This window comes from Poecilia mexicana, unplaced genomic scaffold (genome assembly GCF_051168715.1).
Source record: "Poecilia mexicana isolate PSO_F unplaced genomic scaffold, ASM5116871v1 scaffold_1, whole genome shotgun sequence".
Taxonomy (NCBI): domain Eukaryota; kingdom Metazoa; phylum Chordata; class Actinopteri; order Cyprinodontiformes; family Poeciliidae; genus Poecilia; species Poecilia mexicana.
The window spans coordinates 158,886-176,108 of record NW_028263370.1 but is presented as its reverse complement, the minus strand read 5'-3'; the positions used below and the strand labels follow the sequence as shown (position 1 = coordinate 176,108).

General features: G+C 41.3%; 1 pseudogene; it reads right to left on the bottom strand.

Annotated features, from left to right (window-relative positions):
• Positions 1-1,402: 1,402 nt before the first annotated feature.
• Positions 1,403-10,751, bottom strand: LOC148161003 (uncharacterized; annotated as a pseudogene).
• Between the last annotated feature and the right edge of the window lie 6,472 nt (positions 10,752-17,223).

Sequence of the window (17,223 nt, the reverse complement as noted above, 5' to 3'; positions counted from 1 at the left end):
ACAGTTGTTGGACACTCTGAAGACATTCTGCACGAGTCTGTCATTCACACTGTTGACCTGATCCAACAACAAGGTATATGGCTCATTTACGAGGCGATGACCCACACATGACTGGACAAATGGCTCACGACTCAAGGCGTCTGCAACAATGTTCTTTGAGCCAGGGATGTATTTCAGGTCAAAGTCGTATGCAGCAAGCTTTGCCACCCACCGCTGTTCACATGCATCAAGTCTGGGCTTAGTCAGGATATATGTCAATGGATTATTATCAGTCCATATGGTGAAGTGTCTGCCCTTCAACCAATGGCTGAATTTATCACATACTGCCCATTTTAATGCAAGAAATTCTAGCCGGTGAGCAGGGTAGTTTAGCTGGGAGCGTGAAAGGGTTCTACTTGCAAAGGCAACTGGCCTAGCCACTGTTCCATCAGACGGCAGTTGTGACAGGACTGCTCCAATCCCATCAAAAGATGCATCGACAGCTAGAATGAATGGGGCATTGAAATCTGGATGGGCTAGAGTAACACTTGTCATGAGGTCGTGTTTCAGTGTCTCAAAAGCAGTCTGGCATGCATCTGTCCAATCAGCAGGTGTCAGCTTCACATGACCTCTCTTTTTGACAGGTTTGCTACCCTTTTTGTGCTTGTTTTGAGCATCCAGTCCAGCTGTGAGCTTAAACAGTGGTTTTGCCTTTGCGGAACATGCTTCAATAAAGCTCTGATAGTACATTATCATGCCTAGATATGATCTGATTTTGCTAGGGCAAGGTGTTTTCCCATCAGACTCCATGAGGTCAGTGACTTGGACATCATTTATGGTTTTTACTTTCGCAGGGTCTGTTTGGACACCATTGTCACTGATGACATGTCCAAGAAACTTCACAGATCGTCTTAGGAAGAAGCACTTCTTGGGTGCAAGTTTAAGGTTGTGTTCCTTGAGGCGGGAGAAAACCATGTGTAGGCGATGGAGTGCAGTTTCCTCTGTAGGTGCAAAAACCATCAGATCATCGAGGTAGCACAATAGGCTTGTGAAATTCTCATCACCGAATATGGACATCATCATCCTCATGAATGTAGCCGGGCTGTTGCACAGGCCTTGAGGGAGGCGATTGTATTCATGAAGTCCAAATGGAGATGAGAATGCTGTATATTTTTTGTCATCAGGGTGCAGCGGGACATTATAAAAGCCTGATGTCAGGTCCATTGTTGAGAAGAAGGCATTACCACCAAGAGCAGCCAAAGCATCAGCTTGATGCGGTAGTGGGTAAGCATCCTTCACGGTTCTCGCATTGAGCCATCTGAAGTCAGTGCAGACTCTGAGGTCACCATTTGGTTTCCATACCAGAACAAGTGCAGATGCATATTCACTGTTTGACTTCTGGATAATGCCTCTCTCTTCCATTTCATTCAGAGTCGTTCTCAGTTTCTCGTACTGGCTTGGTGGTATGCGTCTGTAGGGTAAACGGAACGGTTTGTCATCAACAAGATGAATGCGGTGAACAAACCCCTTAGCTTCTCCACAGTCCATTTTGTGACGGGAGAAGATTGTCTCATGCTGCACAATAAGGTCAAGGAGCTTGTCTTTCCACTGCAGTGACACTTCGCATGATTTCAGGTCAATATCTTGCAGACCCAGAGCTTTCAGTGCATACATCATGTCCTCCTCTGACTTTGGCTGCACAACTTCACTCTGTACACACTGCACATTACACTCAATCTTGTCAGCTTTTGGCAGGTCCTCAACTGCAATACATGGAGACACATCTGCTAATTTGGTATTTCTCCTCAGTACTACAACTCGGTCTGTCGGATTGATGACCCTAATAGGTACCCATCGATCTCCCCAAAGAGGAGTGACAATTCTGCCAACAAGGATATGTTTTGGCCCAGCTTTAGACCGTGTTGGCTCCACAATCACTGTACTGCCTGCCGACATAACTGCTGACTCAGGTAACTTGCTCCAGACAAGGTGTTCACTCTGTGGTTTCAGGGTCACACAACTCTTGACTTTCACTGTCCCTACTTTATCTGGAATGCAATCACCCCTCCAACGTTCTGTGTTGGATAGCAGTGACAGAAATTGGCAGTGGTCGGGTGTCTGGCCATTGTTGGGTGAGGAAACTAGTCTCCAGTAACTATCAGTGTTCTTTAGTTGGGTTAGAATGTGTTTGATGGCATTGCTGCCAAGAATCATCTGTTCTGTCTGGCCTGGAACAACCATTGTTGGAATTATCATCCTGCATCCATAAACCATGACATCAAGGTCATACATGTCTTTGGGGAAAATCTGTTGTCCACCACAGCCTATGATGACATAATCTTCAGCCGTGCTTTTTGCTATGTCAGGACACTGCTGTAAAAGGGACTGAATAGAGGTCTGACTTATTGTGCAAGCCATTGAACCACTGTCTAACAGTGCTTTGAGGGTGGGCCCATTCTGTACAGACACAGGTGTGTAGAACAGGCTGTTAGTTTCTGCTATTCTTTGGGATCCCTGGAGTATCAGTTTCTTGGATGGTGTCAATGTACTACTGTACAACTCATAGAGGGATGCATTATCTTGGATTTCTGGTAACTCATTACTGGTGGGAGGTTTATTGAGTTCATCTGCACTGTCCTCCCCTGTGTGCAGACCAGTCAGTTTTCCTGATGCTCTGGAGTAGTTCTTTTGGTTGGACAGTTGTGGCGTGAATGGCCTGGATCATAACACTTGAAACAAAGCCTATTTTCTCGGCAATGTGACAAGGCACTGTGGTCATCAGCTTTGCAAATAATACATGGTTTAATAGTGAAACCATCAATTTTGTCTGTACTGTCTACAGGTCGCCTGGGTGGAGCTCGTCTTCTTACACGTGACTGATCAGAGGCTCCATGCAGCAGAACCTTCTCTAACATGGTCATTACATCTGTCAGGGACACATATTGAGGGCTGTGTGTCTGGGGGTACTCCTGACTGTTATGTGTAGGGACTAAGCCATGGCTCACCTCTGCTTTGTGCACTTTAATGTCCACTGTCTTCTCGTGGTGTACTGGGGAAGTTTCTTTACAGTGCATCTCAGCATGGTACTCATTCAGCACCTCGAGGACTTCACATGCTGACCACCTATCAATAGTTTTGGACCTGAAAGTGAGAGCCAGGTCTTTGCAGGGACAATTCCTAATAAACATACGGGTCACCTCCATCTCAGGGTTTTCCAATGATTTGCCCTGCTCTCTCAGGCAGTCAGAGGCGAAGTCAGCTGCTCGGTTTAGTCTCAGCCAGTAGTCATATGGGTCTTCCTGGTCTTTGGGCAAAGTCGAGTAAAAGTCGGCTAAGGGGACAGCAGAGTACTTAGTAGAGCCGAAGTGTTTTCTGAGGAGATTATAAATCATGTCAGGGTGAGCAGTAATATTAATGTTGCTATTTCTAATCCCAAATTTAACTACATCCTTAGCTTTTCCCCTCAGATGCATAAGTATTTCATCAGCCTGTTCTTCAATCTTAACATCGCTTTTCCTAACAAATGTTCTCATTTGATCTTCCCAGTCATGGAATGTAATGGAATCTGAGCCATTACCTGCAAAACATGGAGGTTCTTTGACCTTTCTCTGCATGACAACCCGAACTTGGGATACATCAGATACACAACCGGACTGACCCACAGTACTCATTACAGTTTGTGTGGTTGTAGAACTGGGAGCAACTGTGTTATGTGGTTGTATGCGTGACATAATGGTGTCAGCCAACTCATGTCCTATCTCCTGAAAAACAGATTTCATCTGGGCTGCTACACGCTCAGAACTGTCACTATTAGGACTTGGTGTTGGTATAATGTTAGGCATACATGTGCTGCCATGATAGTCAATAGGATTGTGGACTCTAGCACCAGGAATCTCATCTAATGAGGGCATAAGACCACTTGGAGCAGGACTATCAACAGAAAAAGGAATAGGAGCAAGCACACCTCTTCCCCTACCAATACTAATGGGTGTGCTAAACCAAAAGTGGTTACTTTGATTAGACATTGTTCAGGAGTTTGACAAATGTAAAGATATTCAGAATCCAAAATACAATAGGAAATAAAATCACCAACTTGGAATAAATAAATAAACAAAATAAATCAAAACAACAAAAGAAAACTAGTAATTTGTGAGTTACTGTAATGGCACATAAAAGTTCTCAGTGTACAGTAATATCTTTACACTGCATTGTAATGCTACCGTATCAACTGTGAACATGATCAGATACACAGTGTGAACTGATGTCTTCAAAACCCGATGTGGCAGCTAGGACGGTCACAGGTTCGATGAGCTTGATTGAAGTCCAAGGTCACGGCACCAATGTAACAGCTCTGTCTTTACCCTTCCGTCCTGCTATGCACACTCGGAGACCGGTTGGTTGGTTTTAAGATGATTTATTACAATCTGCAATCTGCAATCTGCAATCAGTGGTTGACAAAACACATATGGCGCAGTGAGCCTCTCTACTGGTCAACCTATGGCTCACAACAGAGCGCTGAACCAACTGTGTGGAATTTACAAACAATTATAGTGAATTCCGACATATTTTCTAGGCTATTTGATCGTATAGTTTCAGAATAGAAATAAAAATATGAATAATAAATATAACAACAGTCATTAAAAGCTCTCTGGGGATTAGTGGAAAAGAACATGTCATGTTGCCATAGAACCCAACAAACAAACAGAATGGCAACCACAACTGACAAACTGATAAATATAACAAACTAACTGACAAACTGATATACATATCCGACAAAACAAATTACTGACAATCAATATAACATAATTACCTGCAATCAGTGGTTGACAAAACACATATGGCGCAGTGAGCCTCTCTACTGGTCAACCTATGGCTCTGTGCAATGCAACAAAGATTCCAGTCACTCTCCTAAACAAACCTCCAACACCATTTGGAAGAGAACCGGATTTGTTGACTTACCACAACAGAGCGCTGAACCAACTGTGTGGAATTTTTGGTTTCTCATCCAATTTATAGGTAACCAGTAGGGGGCGCCAAAAACCACCAATTACAGGATAACCGTGAACATATTTTAGCAGGAATTTCATCTGTATATCTAATAACCGTTACACTGATGTGAATATATTTAATGAAAAGAAAGCCAATTTACAAAAAACCAGAGAAAACACAAAAGAATCAAATACAAAGTCAATCTAATAAGTGAAAGAATGTACTTTAAGTAGAATAAAGAAACTCAATTTTACATTACAAGCCTCAGAAATTAAGGCAGATTATAACTGAACAGGGTAACACTTTATTTGTAGGGGATTGAATAAGACTGACATGACACTGTCATAAACATGACATAACACATGTCATGAACATGAATAAGCCTTCATGAATATTTATGACTGTTGTCATAAAGCGTCATTCGGTAAATTATGACACTTTTAATACAAAGTTGACATTATTCAAAATGTCTTTGTTATGACAACTTGACATTAACCAGGAAATCATTACTGTTTAAACTTTATCTTTAATAACATAAGTTACCTAATTTTAAAGTGCAATCAGTAATACTTTTATATCAAATTTATATCAGTAATGATCTCTTGGTTAATGTCAAGTTGTCATAACAAAGACATTTTGAATAATGTCAACTTTGTATTAAAAGTGTCATAATTTACCGAATGACGCTTTATGACAACAGTCATAAATATTCATGAAGGCTTATTCATGTTCATGACAGGTGTTATGTCATGTTTATGACAGTGTCATGTCAGTCTTATTCAACCCCCTTCAAATAAAGTGTTACCTTGAACAGTATAAGTAAAAAGAAAACCATCATTATAGGAAAGCCATAAGAGATCCCACTTCTAAAAACAAAGTCTATCTTGTATGAAAATGCACAAAGCACCCAGGTTGCAAACAACACATTGAGGAGGAAGTTACTATCATCAGGCAGAGAACTAGAACATGCAGTATGCTGGACCTCAAAGGCCAACTTTGGATATCACTGTCTTAGACACCAGTCTGCATTTAAATGGTGACGGGATGGCACTGGCACTCTTGAGCGCACCTGAATGGAACCTCCATTTATTAGCACACAAGCTACAGATTCCTTGAAATATAAAAGATTTACCTTCTCCAAGAAATTAAAAAACACTTGGTACCATCTGTGAGGGATTTACCCCCTCCCTAACAGGTGCTGTTTTTGTGTACTTTATATATTCTACTTTATTTGGTAAATTTATTTTGTGTTTGGGGGAAGTAACTTGATTTATTGACTTTATTTTAATCATCTTCTCTTCTCTTCTCTTTGAGGTCACCTGGTCATGTGTTGCCATGGAAGCGCCCATGAGCAGTGCTGACAAGGACCTGGTGTTTTCAATCAGCCTCACTGGGAAAATCCATTGTCTGAGAGGGAGGAGAGATGTATTTTTGATTTTGTTTGGATCTAGATTGTTTTTGTTTTTAGCTTTCTTTGAGTTAATTGTAAATGTGTAAAAAAAAATTTTTAGTTATATAGTTTAGTACAAATGTTTGTTTCTTTCCACCCCTTTAATTAGTCCTGGTGGGAACCAATCCCTTAAAAGCCAGGTGGTTCAGATGAGAGGGAGATTCTCCCCCTCTTGTTTGACTGCGTGACATCCTGTAAAATGGATTGAAGTGTGTGAAGCTGGAGATAAAGAAAAACGTTGAGAGCTCTAAAACTGCTGGTTTCAGTCTGGTCTTTGGTCACAAACTAACACCATGTCAAGATGAAAACCTGACTGATCAATGTATGATCAATACATTCTTGACCTTGGGTATCCCAAGGGAGTAAATCCTATCTCACTTATGGGGGAGAGGGGCAATAAACAAGGACATTTCTTAAGCATAATTTTGGGGGGGTCAGTAGGGCCAGCGCAAGCCTCCGTAGGGCCCTAAGCAAAATTTGGTTTTGGGGCCCTTTAGTTCTGCTAATAATGTGGAGTGGCTGCAATCAACAGTCAGATGATTAGATCATTCACACATAGGCGTAAATTCTGGGGAATGTATGCCTATTGGGGGGGACTTTTCCCCCCAATCTCGGAAAAGTCTAGAATTGCCTCCTCCCCAAAGAAATAATGACAGAAACCCTTGTATTAAACAATATCAATGTAAAAAAGGAAATAGAAACAAAGAACGAAGTAAATCTGCCATTCATCTAAGAAAAAAAATAATTAATTTTTAGGTCCCCCCCCCACTATTGTTAGAACAATGATTCTAACAATAGTGAAGGAGGAGCAACAGTAGCACTGAACAACACAGGCTCCGTTAGAGCTGCTGAAGTGAGGAGCTAGCTGTTAGCTGTGGCTCTGCAGCACAAACAAAAAACCCTCCAGTAAGTAAATACTTAAAGCAAAAGACATGAAACATGTTTTATTTACTTTCAATGCTCAATAGAGTAAAACACATTAATAAAAGTCACACCGCAGTTTGTTATTTCATTACTTTCAATACCTTGTTATCCCTTGGAAATGTTGGCTATGTATTGTAACCCCAGATTCTATGAGTATAGGCTCAGCCCTTTAAGGCTATCGGTAGTGGGTTTATCCCTCGCGTGCAGCGCAGCACTGAAAAAAGCTTAGTCCACACTCACCCCAGTCTGTATAAATAACGGTCAGACTGAACAAATGGCTCCCTAACAGCCTTTTTCTTCCGCTATTCAGGAACCAGTGAGGCCCACAGCTTAAAGGGATTCTATACTCATAGAATCTGGGGTTGCAATACGTAACCAACATTCTATTTCGTATAGGCTATTTCGTGTAGTCTATGCCTCACTGGGTCCCAGGGCCGTGCAGAGACCACTAAAGGGGCAGGTGCTCAAAAAAAAAGGGCACATCTAACTGCCTTCTAGGACAGACTATTAAAGCCACACAGCTTTCAGAGTTTAATAAACAATGATAAATTACAAAATTGTGAGATATACAATCAAAGTTAAGAAAAATCTCTATATAGAGCATACAACTATGCATATGCAAGATATTTTATTAGTAATTTCTTTCTGCAGGTCTATTTTGCTATAGGAAAGTATTGCAATATTCAAACCTGCAATTTAGCAAGTTATGTAAATCAGAGCTAGACCACCAGACATATTTTGTCTTCACAGAATTACACTATTAAAAATATAAACAAGGGCACAATGCAACCTTTTAGTGTATTGTAATCTATAAAAAAGCTGCCTGTTTGCTACACTTGTAGTGGAGATGAAGATGGTTCATTCAGTGTTCATTCAGGAAAGCAGAGCTGCATCAAACTTTAACATGGAACTGCAGAAAAAAGACAAAAACAAAAGCAAAATTTTAATTATTAATGCATGTCACCATGAGAAGCCTACTGAGTTTTGCTTAAAAAACTTTTTTTAATTAAAATCACACATTTTTGTCTCAAAGTGAAAAAAATATCTGCAAAACAAACTTATTTGTGCATGTCAGAAATCTTTTCTTGCTATTCTAAGTTTTTGTTTGACTCAAAGTTTTGCTTGTGATTCTCACATGACGTCGTGGGCAGGGCCCAAAATCACAACAAAAGATTTCTGATGTGTGCAAATAAAAGTTTATGTTTGGCAAATAACTTTAAGTTCACCAGACAAAAATGAGTTATTTAATTTAAAAAAAGTTTTTTAAACAAAACTTTTTGTTTTTAAAAAGAAATCATTACAATTCCAAAGGTTTAAAATATTACAATTTTATTTTACTTAACTGAGGTTAGTTTTTTTTTTTCCATTGATAATTGGGGGGAAAAAATAACTGCATACTCTGCGAACCAGACCCTAAGCTTACTTAAAGTCTGGATTGAGTTTTTTCCCCTTCACTAATGACACACTATTATTATACATTATATCTATCATGGTAATTCAGGGTGAGTTATTTTTAATTCTAAATGAATATCCTTGTTGGACTTTTATTTAAGTGCTATTCTCCTTCAAGATACATTTACCTAACACCAGAATAAATGCAATGTACATTATGCAGCAAAGGAAATTAGAAGACATATGTCCATTATGGAGATGACAGGTTTTGGACGGGTGATGTGCCCCGTATTGCATAAGCAACACTGAAGAATGATCATTAACGATACAGGGAAGAAGCTTTTTGTTATCTAGCTTTGCTAGCAAAGTTTTTAGCCAGCAGCTAGCTAGTAGCACAACAACAGCCTAATGTCTGTATGATAAAAATACTGAATCGATAGATAAGAGCAGTTTTTCCTCATCTGGCTGTCTCCTCCCGCTCAGTAGTTCTTCAGAGAAAGGCAGACGCAGAGGCCGGTCAGTGTCTGTTGTATTTCATTACCTCTCTGCTTAAACCGCTACTCCGTGCTGAAGCAGAAACGATACAAAGTTCAATGTGGTTTTCCGTCATCTGACAAGTAGCAAGTCTACTCCACTTTATTCACCAGAAACGTTGTTTTTTTTTTAATTCACCAAAAACTGTTCTGTAATCTGGAAAGTTTGCTATGTTGAGCTCCAGTTAGCCGCCAGTTACCGCGAGAGACAACTGCGTCATGCGTCACGGGCAAAAGGTCAAAGGTAACCGGCTTATTATGTTGTACAAAAAGAAGAAGCCCAACAAAAAACAAATAATTTTAGTACATGTTATAATGCGTCAGAAGAGGGCTTAGAAAATACCAAAAAATAAAAAATAAAAAAATTGACCAAAAGGCCACTTGGGGGCAAGGAGCAAAAGGGGCAGGTGCTCAAGCACCCCCAGGCCCCCCTCTGCACGTGGCTGCTGGTCCATCCAGACCACCACCATGAACCATCTGCTTGCATATAACAAAAACAGTCTCAGCCTAGAGTGCGTAATTATGCACTCCTGGCCCCCCACACAACAGAAGACCAGAGAGGAAAATAACATATGGTCAGAAAGGTTGAGACAAACAGACCTGCTGCTGTGAACAAGAACAACGAACGTTACAAAGTGTAACAGTGTAAAGATTAACAGAACAGGTAACTTATATTATACAACACTTTGGACAACTGTGTTGTTCTCAAATGCTTTGTAAATAAATGTGACAAAAAATAATTATTCTGTCAGAACTCTGAGGACAGAATGGGTCATAGAGAATGTGGAAATATCACACAGGTAAAATGGAATAAATGAGCACAGAGATGACCAGAAAGCTGCCGTGCAAATGTCCTCCACAGACATTCCTCCACACAGAGCTGAGGAGGATGAAATCCCTCTGGTAGAGTGAGTGCTGAGATTCTCTGGAGGATCCAATTCAGAAGAAGTGTTTAGCCTGTGAGATGGCCTCACACAACCAGTGAGAAAGACACTGGACAGACAGAGGACACCCCACTGAGTTATCTCTGTAGTGCACGAACAGACGCAGTGCAGACGTGCGTGCCACATAACAAGAGAGCAGGCGCATGGTCTGAGAAGATGAGAAGCAGCTTCTGTCTCAGATTTATGAGGAGGGGGATAAGAACCCTCCAAAGATATCTCCCTTGATCTGAACGAGCTTGTGATGCTTTGAGGAGTAAAAGCAGGGTTGGGACGCAGCACAGCTGATCTGCCATCGACTCGTATTCCGAGACAAGAAGGAGCAACAGAGAGAGCGGAAAAATCGCTCACTCTCTTTGCAGACGTAAGGGCCAACAGCAGAGCAGTTTCCAAAGACAGGAACTTAAGAGGAGCCTAGGCTAAAGGCTCAAATGGAGCTTCAACCAGAGCGTGCAGGACCAGTGTAAAATTCCACAGAGGAGTAAGTGGACGTGACACCTGTCTGCTTCTGCGCACACCTCTCAGAAACCACCATTCTGTCATCAAAAACCCTCATGGCAGGAGGAAATAGCTGTAGCATACTTTTTAGTGGTGCTGAAAGCTAAGTTTCTGTCCATCAGCTGCTGGAGAAATGAAAGCACACAGCCTAAAGGACATGAAATGGGCTCCACGCCCTCTCCAGCGCACCAGCATCGAAAGGCTGACCATTTCGAAGCATATAACGCTGTGATAGAAGCGGCTCGTGCGCCCTGAATGGTATGCACCACACCCTGAGGGAGACCGAGCCTCTCTAGGTGCTCCCGTTCAGCCCCCTGAGCCAGAGACGCTGGCCTATTTCTGGGTGGCTCCTGATCGCTCCCCGGCGTGGGAGAGCACATCCTCTCTCCATGGCAGCTTCCATGGTTGGACCTGACACCAGCTGCTGCAGACTGGGAAACCACGCCGCGTTCTTGCGCTCGGGTGCCAGGATTACCAGGATTACAGCTGTTCCTCCTGAACTCGGTCCAGGAGCCGTGGAATCAATGGAACTGGGGGAAATGCATAAAAGACCACCCCTGGACATGATGTCCGCTCTTCTGTTCAAGACACTGGGGCAGTCCCAGCTCCAGAAGAATTTAACAGGATGGGGCATAGACTTACTTTGGGGGGCAAAATGAATCGACATAGCTGAACACAAGCTTAGGCACCCTGTATTGATATTAGCTAGTCATCTTTTAGCTAACATCACCTGCATCCAACAGCATTACTCAACTCAGTCAGTTAGTTGGGGGAAAAACTCTGCAAATACTTCGCATTATGCTGGTTTGCTACCATGAGTCTAACAGCTCCTGAGCAGCTCTGCACAGCAGCAGGTCTCCGTTGCTGCCATGTAAACCCAGCATGAGCGTCTTAGCGCTCATGTTGCGTTTGAAGGCGGCTCGGAAAAACAGGTCACGGCATGTTAACAGCAGATTAAACAGTTTTAACTGCTGATAAAAGTGACGGAGGACACAGATATGGGAAGTGTGAAAGCCCCTACTGTATCAAACTGATATAGGAATCACAAAGAGTTGACCACTCTAAGGTAAAAACAACAAACAGCTTCCAGTCCAGGAGGGGGACTCTGTGGGCCCCATTGCATTGAGGGCAATGTCTCTCAATGCCGCTGGGCCTGCGGTGGGGATGTACACTACTCTGATCGAGAGCAGGTTTACATGCGCCCACCACAGCAGCTGTCTGGCAATGTTTAACAGCAGAGCGGAGTGCACGCCTCCCTCGCAATTCATGTAGGCTGCCACCACTCTGTTGTCCGTGTGGATCAGAACATGTTGACCCTTCAGCAGAAGAGCAAAGTGCTGAGTCACCTCCAGCACCGTGAGGAGCTCCAGCACGTTTATATGAAGAGTCATGTCGTCTGGCCACTGTGCTCCAACCACCTGAGACAGACACGTTCCTCCCCATCCCAACAGGGATGCGTCTGTGAACACCGATAGATGTGGCATAGGTCTGCTGAGGGGAACTCCCTCTGCCAGAATGCTGGGGGTTCCCCATTGAGTCAGATCAGCTCCCACTGAAGGAGGAACAGAGATCATGCGCCTCTTGCATGCAGGATCTATGCGCAGGCGAGCGAACCATCTCTGAAGGCGTCTCATGTGCAACAAACCCAGCAGAATCACCACGTGAGCCGCTGACATGATCCCCAGCAGCCGTGTGACTGACAGAGCTGCCACTACGCTGCGAGGCCTGCACGGCAGAGCTGCGCTGACAGAGCCTCGATTCTCGGCTGTGCTAATTGGGCTCTCATCATAATTGAGTTCAGCTCCACTCCCAGATAAACGATCATCTGGGACGAAATAGCCAAACTCTTTTCCCAGTTGATGGAAAATCCCAGACTCAGCAGATGTGAGTCCCAGACTCAGCAGATGTGATTTGTTCCTCTCTCTGGACCGAGCCAGTATAGCAGGTCGTCCAGATAGAAGAGGACTCTCATATCTGCCACGTGCAGAGGCTGCAGCGCTGTTTCCACACATTTGGAGACGTGCGATGGGCGAGAGAATAACGGAATGGCATACGGTTGTACTGATATTGGGTCCCCTGGAATGAGAAACACAGATACTTCCGATGTTTCAGGATGATGGAGACTTGGAAGTATGCATCTTTAAAATCTATGGAGGTGGACCAGTCGTCCTGGTGAACGTTTTCCAGCACCTGTCTGTCAGCATGTGTCAGCATTTATGGAGAGCCATTTCAGCCAAAATTAAATAAATAAATAAATGGGTGAAATAAATAAAAAAATTAGTAAAATAAATCAAAAAATGAAGAAAATGAGTGAAATAAATAAAAAAATTAAATAAATAATTTAGCTTTTTTATTAAACCAATTTTTCATTTATTTATTTTTCATATTATCAATTTCCCAATTTCTCTTTTTCATTTATCTATTTGTCATTTATCCCTTTATCCATTTACCCATTTTTCATGAATCTATTTTTCATTTAACCACTTTTCAATTTCCCTTTTTCATTAAGCCAATTTTTTTCATTTATTTATTTTTCAGATTATCTATTTCTCTTTTATCTATTTTTCATTTGTCTATTTTTCATTTATCCTTTTATCTATTTACCCATTTTTCATTTATCTATTTTTTAATTTAACCATTTGTCAATTTCCTTTTTCCATTAACCCGATTTTCTATTTCCCAGTTTCATTAATCAATTTCTCATATATCCCTTTTTTATTTCCCCATTTTTCTTTTATCTATTTTTCATTTAACATTTGTTTGAAAAAAAAATTATTTTCCCATTTTCCAATTTCCCTTATTCATTTAGTATTTCCTTATTTATCACATTCTATTTCCCCGCAAAACTTAGAAAAAAATAAATGCAAATGAGGAGAGGCACGTCATCAGGCTACACCTTCCCCAATGGGTTGGTTAGCGTCACCTGTACTTTGCTTCAAGAAAGATGGCGACCTACTAACGGGTTATCAATAAGCTGAAGCCCATTAACTTCATTAGAAAATTTTGTTATTACTCCTGACTTTATTTTTGGTGTGGCCGCTCAGACAGAACGTGTTTCAGCTGGCGGCTCTCATGGCTCAGAGCTTCACCGTCGGGGGTTTTTAGAGTTTGGACGAAGCGGCCGCTGAAGTTGGCTTACCATTGAAGGTTCGGGACGCCTTCGTAGCTACCAGCTGTGGTCCAACTATAAGGAGCAGACTTTACTGTGCATCGTAAGTGAACTGCAATATCCAGAGGCAGCTCTATGGAGCATCGAGCTGAGAGAATGAGAGTGCCAAGCCTTGGAGATCTGCATCGGAGGCCATCTTTCAAACATGGTGGACCGCTGCTGTCCGTCCAGGATCCTCCGGTTGCCCAGACGTTGCACGGTAAGCTAACCCTGATGTTTGTTTTCCAACTACAGTCATATTTAATCAATAGGTGCTCAATTACGATCGCGGAAGGTTTTGAGTTGATCTCGGGCGTAGGTGACAAACTGAACGCAGCCAGGATGTTGAGACCAGCACGTCCTCTGATCCAATATATCTTATTAAAGATAAAATCAACAAAATGTGTTCAAATTAATGGCCCAACAAAATTAATAATCTCAGTAATTATTGTTTAAACAAGGTGTTGCGCCTTTCTGTGCATTTCGGTACCATTACAAAAGTAAAAAGGGACTCAAAGACCCTGATGAGCAGAGCAGAAATTTAAATTGGCTAATCAGCCACAGCTGTGTTCATGATTGGAGATGCTTGTTAACCGAAAAATAAATATGAAGCCTGAAAACCTAAAATCTTAACTGACTGAATCCGTTGTGTTTTTAGCTAATCTCTGCTGGGTTTGTGGGGCGCAGGCGGTTGCCACCAACAGGTTGATTAAACGACAGTAAAAAGGTAGGAGAGGTTTAGAGTCATTGCTGTTATTTTACATTTGTTTAGCTTTGCTGGGATGCATCACAGCCGCTGTAGTTTATGAACGTTCAATAAACGACAAACTTGGACTAACTACCTTGTTCGTCTGTGACTATTTCATTAAGTAACAAACAAATGGCTTATACCGCGATAATTATGTTAAATTAATATTTTTTTTGTTAAGTTTTGTGCACTCTGGCATCTTGCTTTGAGTCTGAGAGGCTTGCGTTAAAACTCTCCAAAATAACCTTTCAACTTTTAAAGCTCCACTGTTGAAAATGAGAAGCTGACATTCACAAATGACATTGAAATAAATTCCAGTCCCACTTCTGGTTTGTTGCGATTTCTCTGGATCCTGTTGGAGGAAAAATATACCAACTTCACAAGATGTGGCTTTAACCTAACTCCTGTCAGTCTGAAGTTTCTCATATTGAGTTCATCAAACCAAAGTTCAGATCTACCATAACTGACTGATACAGGTGATCGTCACCAGGTCAAAAGTACAGCTTGTTGCCGCAGCACATTCATTAATGTTTCCATCATGTATGTTTTCAGATGCTAAGCTGTCACAGCAGACCATCCTGCAGGCCTCTGGTCTCAGTGTTTCCAGTGATCTCACGGCTTCAGGATGACAAGAGACCTTCACCTTTCTGGAGCAGGAACACCCGGCCAAATGCACTGGTGACACATTCATTTTAAAAAATGTGGCTGTTCTTATAGCATTGATATGCAAGAACCGTCTGTATTTTACAGTTTTGAATAAACAAAATGTTTATTATGAAATCTGTGTTCCTTCTAATCTGTGTAGTTCTAATGTAATCAAATCTCATGTTTTCACATCCCAGAGACAATAAAATGGATAGTTTGTGGCTTAAAACAAACAAAGTAATCTTACTACAACAAAGCTACAAAAATAGAATACAGATTGAAAGTTTTGGACCCGTTTTATTTTTTGGTTTCATTACACTGAAGATTCTTCAAGATGAAGCTAAACAGTGAGTGGAGTACCTTGTATGTACTAGAAATGAACAAACATGACATATTGGGTTATTAATAGTAACCATAACAGTTATTTTACACAGCTTGGTTTATTAAATAATTGTGTTCACTTACGGATGCCTTCAATTGGAAATCTGCAATCTGAAGTGTCAGTGAAATAGTTTAACCAGTCAGTCCTCAGGTCGGTCTGCCCTGCATGTTTCAGGTGTTTCCTTCTGTCACACCTGGCCTCAATAAATATCTGATTAATGGACGAGTTAATGCTATCGTTTATCAGTTGCTCTGGAACAAACACTTTAAAATGTAAAATGTTAATGTCCTGTATAGCAAAGTGACATAGACAAATGTTTTCTTCTCATTGTGTTATTTTCACTCTGTGTCTGAAGTTCATCACATTTCTGGATGTTCTGTGTTTCAGTTACATTGAAGTTTGCAGGTTTTTAATCAGGGCCACAACACCCTGTGTGTGTTGGGTTTAAGAAAAGAGGCTGCTCTGTTTGAGCACCAGCATTCATTTTTCCTCTGATGTTTGGGTGAACTCTTCTCTGTGGAGGTCGGCCATCTCTCTGGTTCTTCCTGAAGGAGACCCATCAGGAGTTCTGGTGCTGCTCACAGTGCAGACGGTTCTCCTCACTGTTCGCCGTGTCAGCTGTGGTCCCTCTCTCAGACAGAATCTCCACAGTCATTCTGTTCCTTCACCCTTGAATAAACATAATATGTTCTGGTTGTTATTCCTGATTGGTTTGTTATTTGAAACAGTGTTTAATATCAAAATAAGATTAATTTATTTCCTTAACAGTTCCTTCTCCTGTTCCCTCAGAAGGGCAGAGTTTAGGAGTGACTAATTACATTTACTCAAATATAGTTGAGTAACTTTTTGAAACACAAATGAACTTTTAGGAATACTTTTACTTAACTTTTTACTTTTATTCAAGTCATTTTATTATGAAGCATCACTATTATTTAAACAATTTTTGTCTTTGAAATACTAAAATTTCCACTGAACTTTATATTTTGGGCCCTCTAATTGTGTATTTTTTTAGATATTAAATAATTGATAACTTGATCAGTTACTCGGTACTGATACACTTTTTACCAAATACTTCTTTACTCTTGTATAATTTCTTATTCAGCTACTTTTTACTTTGAGTAAAAACATGTTGAAGTGCTGCTGTTATTCCTGGAGTACAAATTGTGGGTCCTCTGCCCACCTCTAAGGAACAGTAACCAAATGTTAAGGCACATGTTGACCAAAGACAGGGAAACTAATGTGGGCAAGTTATACATCCACAAAGAACTACTTAAATTAATAGTCATATTTACTTTATGTGCATATACATGTATGCATGTGGCCCACACTTGGCACACTTCAGGAATGAACCGAGAGGCAAAGATTGTAGCACAAGTTCAACTTTTATCCATTCTTCATTCTGGACCTTCAGTAAAGGTCAGATTACCTGTATTCAGGTTGTCTGTTTACAAATGTAAAATAACGGCGATCGACTCCAAACCTCTCCTACCTTTTTACTGTCGTTTAATCAACCTGCTGCCGTGGCAACCGCCTGCGCCCCACAAACCCAGCAGAGATTAGCTAAAAATACAATGGATTCAGTCAGTTAAGATTT